The 12,788-nt window shown below is 48.9% G+C and overlaps 1 pseudogene across 1 annotated transcript in view; it reads left to right on the top strand.

The window, feature by feature from the left end:
- The first annotated feature begins 246 nt into the window (after nt 1–246).
- Nucleotides 247–12,788, top strand: part of LOC311134801 (G2 and S phase-expressed protein 1-like) — a 28,027-nt pseudogene continuing 15,485 nt past the window's right edge. Inside the window, exon 1 of the transcript in view lies at nt 247–345. The product of the transcript in view is annotated as a G2 and S phase-expressed protein 1-like (transcript). The remainder of the gene's footprint in view (nt 346–12,788) is intronic.

Raw genomic sequence — 12,788 nt, forward strand, 5'->3', positions numbered from 1 at the left:
ATGGTTGCGTAGCTGTGTTGTTTTTCCAGTACGCCAGGATTAGTAGTGTCCTCCTCTGTTTAGGAGAGTTTTGCGCACTGTGTTTTCGTGCGATCGTGTGTTGACGCCTGTGCGCGTCTGTTTGGCATCCTGCCGTTTGTGGATTATTTTTGCATAGTAAAGTCTTGTTGGACTGTACCTCTGCTTCTGCGCCTGATTCCCCACCACACCATCACTACATCGTTGACAGAATTACACACCTTAAACATGGAATCAGCGGGAGCCGAAGCAGCGCCGACGAGATTGGAGGTCCAGGTTCGGGAGCAACAGGAACAGATCCTCCAGATGGGAACCGCCCTGCAGGAGGTAATCACCACGCTCCGAGGCTGGGGCGCACCTCCAACACCTTCCTCACCGCCAGCCCAGCCAGCACCATCGGCCAGCCTGCCCATTCCAGCGCCAGAACACCGAGGGATCCGACTCGCTCTCCCGAGGGCCTACGACGGAACCGCGGCTGGGTGTCAGGGATTCCTCCTCCAGGTGGAGTTGTACCTGGCCACCGTACACCCGGCACCCTCGGGGCATGAGAGCGTGTCTGCCCTGATATCCTGCCTGTCCGGGAAGGCGTTGGAATGGGCCAACGCGGAGTGGAGGAAGATCGACGCCGCGAGTATCACCTACGACGAGTTCTCCCGCCGCTTTAGGGCGGTGTTCGACCATCCCCCGGAGGGGAAAGCGGCGGGGGAGCGTCTGGTCTTCCTCCGGCAGGGGAGGAGGAGTGCTCAGGAATTCGCGCTTGAATTCCGTACTCTAGCGGCTGATGCAGGGTGGAATGAGCGGGCCCTCGTCGATATATATCGATGTAGCCTAAGAGAGGACGTCCGTAGGGAGCTGGCCTGTAGGGACACCAGTCTCTCTTTCGACCAGCTGGTCGACATGTCAATCAGGTTAGATAACCTATTGGCCACCCGCGGACGTCCTGAGGGGGGTCCGTCCATTTCACCCTCCAGCGCATCCGAGCCGTGTCCTATGGAGCTCGGGGGCGCTGGCGCTAGAGATAGGAGGAGTCGGCAGGTGAGGGGGTCCATCCACTGCACCAACTGTGGTCGGGGAGGACACACCGCGGCTAGGTGCTGGGGATGGCCTCCTCGGGGAGATGACGACAGGTCCCGCACTGGGGATTCCCTCCAGGTGAGTAGGCGCCCCACTCACCCAGAGCTCACTGTTGCCCATTTTTGTATGCCTGTGCGTTTTCCGCAGGTGGCACCTCATTCCCAGTATAAGGCGCTGGTAGATTCAGGCGCGGCTGGGAATTTTATTGATAAGAAGTTTTGTTTAGAGTTAGGGTTTCCCCTTCTCCCTGTTGATGTTCCTTTTCCCGTTCACGCCCTAGATAGTCGTCCGTTGGGTACGGGCTTAATCAGGGAGGTCACGGCGCCACTTAGGATGTGTGCGCAGGGGAGTCATCAGGAGATAATTCAACTGTTTCTGATTGACTCTCCTGCGTATCCGGTGGTGCTGGGCATGCCCTGGTTGAGTACCCATAACCCCGTTATTTCGTGGCAGGAGAGGGCTCTGATGGAGTGGTCTGCTCAGTGTGTGGGTAGATGTTTGGGCGTTTCCATAGGGGCTACCTCGGTGGAGAGTCCAAACCAGGTGCCCGCATTGCACATTCCACCTGAGTATGGGGATTTGGCTATTGCGTTTAGTAAGGCGAGGGCGACGCGGTTGCCACCCCATAGGCAGGGGGATTGTGCGATAGACCTTCAGGCAGGAGCTGCGCTCCCACGGAGTCATGTGTATCCTCTGTCTCAGGAGGAGAAGAAAGCTATGGAGGTTTACATAGACGAATCACTGAGACAAGGATACATACGGCCGTCCACTTCCCCCGCGTCCTCGAGTTTCTTTTTCGTGAAGAAAAAGGATGGGGGTTTGCGTCCGTGCATCGATTACCGTGGTCTCAATCAGATTACGGTGAAGTATAGTTATCCACTCCCGCTGATTGCGACCATGACTGAGTCGTTGCATGGGGCGCGTTTCTTCACGAAATTAGATCTCAGGAGCGCGTACAACTTGGTGCGCATCAGGAAGGATGATGAATGGAAAACAGCCTTTAGTACCACCTCGGGCCATTACGAGTATCTAGTCATGCCATACGGGTTGATGAATGCTCCGTCAGTTTTCCAATCATTCGTGGATGAGATCTTCAGGGACATGCAGGGACAGGGAGTCGTGGTGTACATAGATGACATTCTCGTGTACTCACCTACCCGTGTCGAGCATGTGGCCCTGGTGCGCAGGGTGTTGCGGAGGCTGGTGGAGCACGACCTGTATGTGAAGGCAGAGAAGTGTCTGTTTTTCCAGGAGTCGATTTCCTTTTTGGGGTATCAGTTGTCTGCGTCAGGGGTGAAGATGGAGGTAGACCGAGTGTCAGCCGTGCGTAATTGGCAAACACCAACCACTGTGAAAGAGGTGCAGCAGTTTTTGGGGTTTGCGAATTACTACCGGAGATTTATCCGGGGTTTTGGGCAAGTGGCAGCTCCCATCACGTCTCTCTTAAAGGGGGGCCCGGTGCGTCTGCAGTGGTCCGTCGAGGCGGACAGGGCGTTTGAGAAGCTGAAGGACCTGTTCACCTCGGCTCCGGTGCTGGCGCATCCGGATCCCTCTTTACCATTTCAGGTAGAGGTGGACGCGTCTGAGGCCGGTATTGGCGCCGTGCTTTCACAACGGTCAGGCGCGCCACCTAAACTCCGCCCCTGTGCCTTCTATTCCAAGAAGCTCAGCCCGGCGGAGCGAAATTATGACGTAGGAGACAGGGAGCTGTTAGCTGTGGTACAGGCCCTTAAGGTGTGGAGGCACTGGCTTGAGGGGGCTCAACACCCTTTCCTCATTTTGACGGACCACCGTAACCTGGAGTACATCCGGGCAGCGAGGAGGCTGAACCCTCGACAGGCTAGATGGAGTATGTTTTTGACCCGTTTCTCTTTTAAGATCACCTACATCCCTGGGTCACAAAACGGTAAGGCAGATGCGCTGTCTCGGCGGTATGACGGGGAGGAGAGGTCCATGGAGCCCACTCCCATACTGCCGGAGTCGTGTCTAGTGGCACCGGTGGTGTGGGAGCTCGATTCTGAGCTCGAGCGGGCATTACGCACCGACCCTAGTCCACCACAATGCCCGGAGGGTCGGAAGTATGTTCCGCTCGAGTGTCGGGATCGATTGATCTATTGGGCTCACACGTCACCCTCCTCTGGACATCCGGGTATCGGCCGGACAGTGCACTGTCTTAGTGCCAAATATTGGTGGCCCACGTTGGCCAGGGATGTGAGGGTTTATGTTTCCTCCTGCTCGGTGTGCGCCCAGTGTAAGGCGCCTAGACATCTGCCTAGGGGTAAGTTACTGCCCCTGCCCGTTCCACAACGACCATGGTCCCACCTCTCGGTGGATTTTATAACTGACCTTCCCCTCTCTCAAGGGAATACTACACTCCTGGTCGTTGTGGACCGGTTCTCTAAGGCCTGTCGTTTGCTCCCCATGCCGGGTCTTCCTACTGCCCTACAGACCGCCGAAGCACTATTCACTCATGTGTTCCGGCACTACGGGGTGCCCGAGGACATTGTGGCTGACCGGGGTCCCCAATTCACCTCCAGAGTCTGGAGAGCTTTTATGGAGCGGTTGGGGGTCTCGGTGAGCCTCACCTCGGGTTACCACCCGGAGAGTAATGGGCAGGTGGAACGCGTAAACCAGGATGTGGGCAGGTTTCTCAGAACATACTGCCGGGACCGGCCGGAGGAGTGGGCGAGATATGTGCCCTGGGCCGAGATGGCACAGAACTCTCTCCGCCACTCCTCCACCCAACTAACCCCTTTTCAGTGTGTTTTAGGGTACCAGCCGGTTCTGGCACCATGGCATGAGAGCCAGATCGAGGCCCCCGCTGTGGATGAGTGGGTGCGGCGCTCGGAGGAGACGTGGAACGCTGCACACGTCCATCTGCAGCGTGCCATACGTCGACAGAAGACGAGCGCCGACCTACACCGCAGTGAGGGGCCTGTGTACGCACCTGGAGATCGAGTCTGGCTCTCTGCCAGAAACCTGCCCCTCCGCCTGCCCTGTCGGAAACTGGGTCGGCGGTTTGTGGGGCCATTTAAAGTCCTGAGAAGGTTGAACGAGGTATGTTATAGATTACAGTTACCAGTTGAGTATAAGTGTATTAACCCCTCGTTCCATGTGTCCCTTCTCAGGCCGGTGGTAGCAGGCCCGCTCCAAGAACATGAGATCTTGGAGACCCCCCCGCCCCCGTTGGACATCGAGGGGGCACCGGCGTACACCGTGAGATCCATCTTGGATTCTAGACGTCGGAGAGGGGGTCTTCAGTATCTAGTGGAGTGGGAGGGGTACGGTCCGGAGGAGCGGTGCTGGGTGCCGAGGAGAGACATCTTGGACCCGTCGCTCCTGACGGAATTCCATCGGGGGTATCCGACGCGCCCTGCGCCGCGGCCTCCGGGTCGTCCCCAAGGCCGGAGTCGGCGCGCGTCTGGAGCCGCGCGTCAAGGGGGGGGTACTGTCACGGTTTCGGCCGAGGCTGCCTCTCTCCCTTGTTCGGGCAGGCTTCGGCGTTCGTCGTCTCCGGAATTCTAGCTGCCACCGTTCTATGTTCTGTGTTTCCTGTTTGATTAGTTTTGTCTGTTAGCCACACCTGTTTTGTGTTAGGTCTCATTATGCACCCTATTTAGTTCCCTGTTTGTGTGTATAGTGTTGTGTGTAATTGTCGCTTGTCAGATGGTTGCGTAGCTGTGTTGTTTTTCCAGTACGCCAGGATTAGTAGTGTCCTCCTCTGTTTAGGAGAGTTTTGCGCACTGTGTTTTCGTGCGATCGTGTGTTGACGCCTGTGCGCGTCTGTTTGGCATCCTGCCGTTTGTGGATTATTTTTGCATAGTAAAGTCTTGTTGGACTGTACCTCTGCTTCTGCGCCTGATTCCCCACCACACCATCACTACATCGTTGACAGGGGGGAGTGGTGTAAAAAATTAGATGTCAGAATAGAACCCAGAAAAATGGAAGCACCGGAAAGATATCGTATACATTATAATCAAGATTATGAATGCTACAACAAAACAGATGGGGAGCATGATTTGGGAGAATTTAGGGGAAAGTGTGAGACCACATGGCACCTAAATAATGATATGTCTTGGAATGCAGATAATCCACGCAGAGCAGTTTATCAGGCGGTGGGATCGAGCACTGGAGTGATAGCTACTAGTGGAGGGCCTGGTGACCCTGGGGAATGTGAGAAGCAAACACTGGAAATGCCACTGATCTCTCCATATGAGGATCAATCGGTGGCAGTGGCAGATTTATTTTGGATTTGTGGAGGACAAAGAATTAGAGCCACTTTGCCTAAAGGATGGAAGGGAATATGTGCTAGGGTACAAATGCTTCAGGAAGTGGATATATCAGAATGAGAGGTGGAAAAAACAACAAATCAGGACACCCAGGACAATAATAAAAGGGTAAAAAGAGCGTATGAACATGACCCCAATGTATACTTAGATGCAAAAGGTCAACCCAGAGGAATTCCAAATGAATATATGTCACGTACGTTGATGAACGGGACGGACCAAGGCGCAGCGTGATATGCCAACATGTTTATTAAACAAATAAACACAACGACAAAACAATGAACTAACGATACGTGACGTCCTAAGGTACACACAACAAACCTCACACGGAACAAGATCCCACAACCCACTAGTGCCAATAGGCTGCTAAGTATGGTCCCCAATCAGAGACAACGAGCGACAGCTGCCTCTGATTGGGAACCACACCGGCCAACATAGATCTAGACATACTAGATCTCAACATAGAAAATACAACATAGAAAAACACAACAAGGAAAATACACACCCTGACTCAACATATAAGCGTCCTCTGAGTCAGGGCGTGACAATATAAGGCAAGAGATGAAATTAAAGCAGGATTTGAATCAATATTTGTCTGGATATCACCTAACAAAAACCTAGAATGGATCAATTATATTTATTATAATCAACAAAGGTTTATTAATTACACAGACTCTGCGTTAACAGCTCTGGGAGAGCAAGTACAGGCTACAAGTAGAATGACATGGCAGAATAGGCAGGCTTTAAACTGGCTGTTGGCAGAAAAAGATGGAGTTTGTGTTATGTTTGGGGATGAATGTTGTACCTTCATTCCCAATAATACTGCTCCGGATGGTTTATTCACTGAAGCAATGACTAAGCTCAAAGGACTACGAAAAGAAGTTAAGGACAATGCTGGGCATGACGCTCACACTTGGGATTGGATGGACTTAACTTTGGGAAAGTGGGGAGCAATGTTTACAAAAATGGCAATCATGATAGGCATAGCACTTGTAGTAATGGGAACGGTCTTTTGTTGTGTACTGCCTTTGTTGAAATCACTTTTGATCCAAACCACAGTAAAGCAAATGACTGTACAGACAATTGTTAATAAGTCAACCAAAGAAATATACCCTGTTCAGGGAGCTCCAGGACAGTATGTTAATGAATATGGAAAGCCCTGTAACATTAAAGGAGGACCAATGGACTGCCCATTTGGGAATCCTGAATGTCTGTATGGTGTTGTCCCTCGGGGTGGATGGGCCTGTCATGGTTACAAAGTTCAACAGCAACAATTGGAGGTTAGCTTAGAGGGAAACCTTCCGGATTTGTACCCAGTACCCGACTGGGCTCCTTGTCCTCATCGGGATGGGTCAGACAATGAGGAAGATACATTGGTCTGAATATATATTCTTATAAAAATGTAACCACAGATGGCAAGGCTATGAATAAGTATATGCACATGCTTACACTCATTTTATGTTAACTTTTGTTTTATTGGTTGGGACTTAGAAAGTCCCAAAGGGGGGACTATATGGATGATTTTCTAGTACATATGTTGTAGAATTAAACACCTATATGCCTTAAATGCTTATGGATTGAGAACCAGTTGAAGGGTTAAAACAGAGCAGAGACATTTCTTTAGTGCAAACGCTGTGCTTTTGATAACTCCCTGCAGCTGGTCTGGGTATGTCAATGACATGTGATGGAGATACAACTCCTCGTGGTGGCTGTGTGGAGATTGGAGTAACAATGGAACTAGTGTTATCATTTGTTTGTGCTTATGACCTGACACATAGCCACATGCACATAATCTCAAGGGTCCTGGGAGGATGCTTTTTGGGATTGGCTTAAATGTATGTGGTTGAGAATGGGTTATGGCCATGACATGTTTAAACCATGTTTAAGTATTAATTGATATGTTTTATAATGTGTTATGAAATGATGAAGGTAAAACAGAATGAACATGATTGATACTTTGTACTTCAGATGCATGTCTGGATAGTGAATATAGTCAATACAGAGTGTGATTGTTCTTTAACGTAGATATGTATATAATTTTTTGAGTCACGCCACTAATAAGAGACAGAAGCCCCACTTAGAGAAATGCACGTAGCCTCGTGAGTAGCCAACATGTGATACTGAAATATGTTATTCATTCACATAGAGAGGAGTAACTATGTATGTTGTATAAGCATGACTATGCATTTGTGTCTGTATAAAAGGAGAGCTCCGGGTCAGGGCAAGCAGTTGTTCCATGGAGCAAGCTCGGATTTGATACGCAATAATAAAGTCAAATTTTTGGATTCACAAGCTCCAGTTTCTAAAGAGATATTTTTGAGTTGACTACTTTTGAGTCAAATATTTCTACGACAGTTTCTGTGTGTGGCGTAAAGGTGTCCTAGAGTTTTGTTGTCTCTAGTTGCACAGGTGACATGCTGGTAAAAATGTGATTAAACGGATTTCAGTTTCCCTGCATTAAAATCACTGGCCACGAGATGCGCCGCCTCTGGATGTGCATTTTCTTGTTTTCTTATGGCCCTACGCAGCTCGTTGAGTGTGGTCTTAGTGCCAGCATTGGTTTGTGGTGGTAAATAGACCGCTACAAAAAATATAGATGAAAACTCTCTTGGTAAATAGTATGGTCTGCAGCTGGCTGTGTGTCGTTATTTCTTGAATTCAGGCCTGACTGCTTTCAGGCTGAACTGGGGAAAGGTTGTGGGTACCACTTCCGTGATTTTCGTTGAAAACATCACTTTCCCGTGTGGACCTATGCGGCCAGTGGAGTGCTAACGACATCCACATTAGCTAGCAACATTATAATTTAAATGCATTTAATCATAGCTAAATATGACGATGATCATTCGTAATTGCCAGCTATATTTTCCCAATCGTATACCTCCACATGTGTTGTTGTCGTTGTCGGTGCTTAGCATGTTTTTCAGCAAATGGAAAAGCTCATTATTGTGAATAAATTAGTGTAAGGGGTTAGAAGAAGTGAGGCTTGACTAGAGCAGGGGTGTTAACTTACCAATGTTGAGGACGTTTGACGCTTGACTAGTGTAGGGTTGATACTTGACTAGTGGAGGGGTGAGGAAGACGGGTGACATTTGACTAGTGCAGGGTTGATACTTGACTAAGGGGGGGGGGGGGGGTGAGGGTTGAGGAGAAGGGGTGACACTTGACTAGTGCAGGGGTGAGGTCTGAGGAGGAGGAATGGCGGAGTTCCTAATATATGTATTCTGTACAACTGTGTATCATGCTCTGTGCTGATCACAGTGGTCAGGTGATTATGGCTGAGAAAAATATCCTGCTGTAGCCTGCTAAAAATATCCTATGTTTTTTACTTTATTCTCAAAATAGAATTTCGATTTTATTCAGGAAATATTACGACTTTACTTTCTAAACATTGCGACTTTATTAAAAAATTATAATTTGGACTTTATTCTCAAAATATTTTCCACTTTATTCCCTAAATGTCAACTTTATTCTCTGAATTGTGATTTCATTTTCGAAACTTCAACTTCATTCTCGAAGTATTTCGAGTTTTTTTAAAGTACTATCTGTGCCAAAAAAATCTAAGTACAACCACTTTTTTTTTTCTTCACTTGGCCCTTATATTTCTCCATAATAGAGCACGGCAGATTGTAGTCCTAAACACCTGAAATGAGTTACCTCTGGTTTGTTCAGCCATTCCTATAGGGGAATTTAATGCCTAAAGAATGGGGTTTTGGGATAAAACACAGAAAATAAGGAATTGAGGTTAACACAGGCTTAGGAGATTCTGTTCTATGAGATAATATCAGTTTTGATTACATAAATGCTTAAAAAGTCACTAAAAGTGACGTTAGCTGATGAAGATTATCTCATAGAACAAAACGTAAAAGATCTCCTAAGCCTGTGTTTACCACAGACCGGTGTCGTCATTAGGCCACTTTTTTAGTCTGATATGAGTTTCACTTGCGCTATACAGTATAAAAATACAAATAAATCACAGAATAATTTGTATGAAAAAAATAAACAATACAATATACTGCGCTACGCAGTAGCAGGCACTGCAAGAAGCCACTGGAGTGACGCGGTGCCTGCTGTGATTGGTCGAGATTTCACAACGCAGTGGACCGTCACGTCCCTTGACCCCTCCGACACCCTCACAGCACTGGTTAGATGTAAACGTCATCACTCAGCAAAACGCCTGTCACTCAGTGAAGAGTGTGCAGCATAGCACAGAGCAAATATGGATTTTCTGAACTGGAGTGGCAAAAAAGCGAGCAGGTTGAGGCAGCAGTGAATGAAGTGGAGATGGCAGAACAGCCAGCAGCAGCAGCAGTTAGCCACATGTTTGTGCAGGGTTGGTCGTAGCTAACTAGCTAGTCTCCCTCAGTTTAAGGGTTGGCTAATGGTAATAAGCTAGTGTTAGTGATCAGCATCTTTAACCTATTGGGTGTAAGTCAGAGTTATTTAACAGTATATTTAGTGAATGGGCAAGCCAAGGATGTTGATATAAGTCATGATATTAGGAAAAGTGTTTATTTGATGGGTTTTCCTTTCTGCAGCTAGCTTGGCTGGCTAGCCACTTCAGTAGCTACTGGCTGGCTAGATAGCTGAGACTGCCTGTGTAAATGCAGCCATAGTCCTTTATTCCGGCTTCAGTACACTGGCAATGGTGGGCTGGGGAAGCTGAGACTCTTTGTGCTTATGACGATGGGCTTGTCCTGTCTGCGGTGAACGGCCAGCTGGATAAGACTGCCGAAAGTGGTGTAGGGCTTCTTAAACACCAACTGTTTGGTCCTCTTGCAGAAGATTTGCTGGTACTGCACGTCTCCTGGAAAGACATGGTTGTGGCCTTAGCATTTTACTATTTTTGTGGAAGGGACATAGGGCAACACGCTTTTGTTGGTAAAGGTATCAACCGAATGGGACAGGCTAGCGTATTGTTTAGGGACAATGAGGGGACATTGGGAGCTGCTTTTGAGAGGAAAAATCAGTTAACAAAGTGAATGGACTGGGGGGCTAAAGAAGGTGTGAAAAGTCTTAGGAAGGCAGTTCTTACACAGTATGAATTGTTGTGAATGGGAGATTGAGGAGAAATGGCACCTCAATCGCTCTCATACACAACACATTTAATGTGTAAGCACAACCCTGCACAACCAAAACCCCCTTCATCATCTCAAAGTACTGTCTGTAAATTTCCCAAAGCCAATTCACAGATAATTCTTGTCAATAGTAGCCCTTTGCATGGGAATCTTTGTATTGTGTTTTGAGAATCTGCCTAGAGAATAATCCCCTGTAGCTCAGTTGGTAGAGCATGGCGCTTGCAACGCCAGGGTTGTGGGTTCGTTTCCCACGGGGGGCCAGTATGAAAAATGTATGCACTAACTGTAAGTCGCTCTGGATAAGAGCGTCTGCTAAATGACTAAAATGTAAAATAATGAGGTGATTGTGTCATTACTGTTGTAGTCTTACTGGTTTCTGTCCCACAATCTTGTTGTGTTCCATAACCATAAGGTGTGTCCACTCTCTCATGCTTGTGTACCCACAATGCCCTTGCTTTGGGATATTTTTCAGCAGGGCATTGTGGAATGACTCCAGATACAGTGCATTCGGAAAGTATTCAGACCCGTTGACTTTTTCCACATTTTGTTACGTTACAGCCTTATTCTAAAATGTGTTAAATTATTATTTTTTCCTCACAATACCCCATAATGGCAAAGCGAAAACAGGTTTTTAATTTTATTAGCAAATGTATTAAAAATAAAGTATTCAGACCCTTTGCTATGAGACTTGAAATTGAGCTCAGGTGCATCCTTTTTCCATTGATCATCCTTGAGATGTTTCTACAACTTGATTGGAGTCCACCTGTATTCAATTCAATTGATTGGTCATGATTGTGAAAGGCACACACCTGTCTAAATAAGGTCCCACAGTTGACAGTGCACGTCAGAGCAAAAACCAAGCCATGAGGTTGAAAGGAATTGTCTGTTGAGCTCCAAGACACGATTGTGTCAAGGCACAGATCTGGGGAAGGTTACCAAAACATTTCTGCATCATTGAAGGTCCCCAAGAACACAGTGGCCTCCATCATTCTTAAATGGAAAAAGTTTAGAACCACCAAGACTCTTCCTAGAGCTGGCCGCCCGGCCAAACTGAGCAATCGGGGAGAAGGGCCTTGGTCAGCGAGGTGACCAAGAACCTGATGGTCACTCTGACAGAGCTCCAGAGTTCTTCTGTGGAGATGGGAGAACCTTCCAGAAGGACAACCATATCTACAGCACTTCACCAATCAGGCCTTTATTGTAGAGTGGCCAGACGGAAGCCAATCCTCAGTAAAAGTCACATGACAACCCATTTGGAGTTTGCCAAAAGGCACCTAAAGACTTTCAGACCATGAGAAACAAGATTCTCTAGTCTGATCAAACCAAGATTGAACTCTTTGGCCTGAATGCCAAGCGTCACGTCTGGAGGAAACCTAGCACCATCCCTACGGTGAAGCATTGTGGTGGCAGCATCATGCTCTGAGGATGTTTTTCAGCTGCAGGGACTGGGAGACTAGTCAGGATCGAGGCAAAGATTGTCACGATCGTTGAAAGGAGTGGACCAATGCACAGCGTGGAATGCGAACATCTTTTATTTATATTTCACCACACCAACAAAAACAACAAAACGATACGTGAAGTCCTTGGTAACAAACACAAACCAACACGGAACAAGATCCCACAAACACAAATGCCCAAACGGCTGCCTAAGTATGGTTCCCAATCAGAGACAACAAGCAACAGCTGATTCTCGTTGCCTCTGATTGAGAACCACCCCGGCCAACATAGAAACACAATGAACTAGATCCTGAACATAGAAACACAAAACATAGACTCTACACACCCTGGCTCAACATAACAGAGTCCCCAGAGCCAGGGCGTGACAGTACCCCCCCCCCCCAAAGGCGGACTGCGACCGCGCCAAACATAAACCGAACAGGGGAGGGCCGGGTGGGCATTCCTCCTTGGAGGCGGATCCGGCTCCGGGCGTGACCACCACCCTCTAATAACCCCCCCGTAGTGCCCCTGGTCTGGTCCCGCTGGCTGGAGCTGGACTGGACATCAGTGGAGCGGATTGCTTAGGCTCTGGTGTGGAGCAGCTGACCGGTACCTGACCAGGCACCGGTGAACCGGGCACGGGCTGTGCCGGACTGACGACACGCACCCCAGGCTTGGTGCGGGAAGCAGGAATGGGCCAGACCGGGCTGACGACGCGCACCCCTGGCTTGGTGCGGGGAGCAGGAACGGGCCGGACCGGGCTGACGACGCGCACCATTGGCTTGGTGCGGGGAGCAGGAACAGGCCGGGCCGGGCTGGCGACGCGCACCATTGGCTTGGTGCGGGGAGCAGGAACAGGCCGGGCCGGGCTGGCGACGCGCACCATTGGCTTGGTGCG

Source organism: Coregonus lavaretus (assembly GCF_964263955.1).
Source record: "Coregonus lavaretus genome assembly, chromosome: 9".
In the NCBI taxonomy this organism is placed as follows: Eukaryota; Metazoa; Chordata; class Actinopteri; order Salmoniformes; family Salmonidae; genus Coregonus; species Coregonus lavaretus.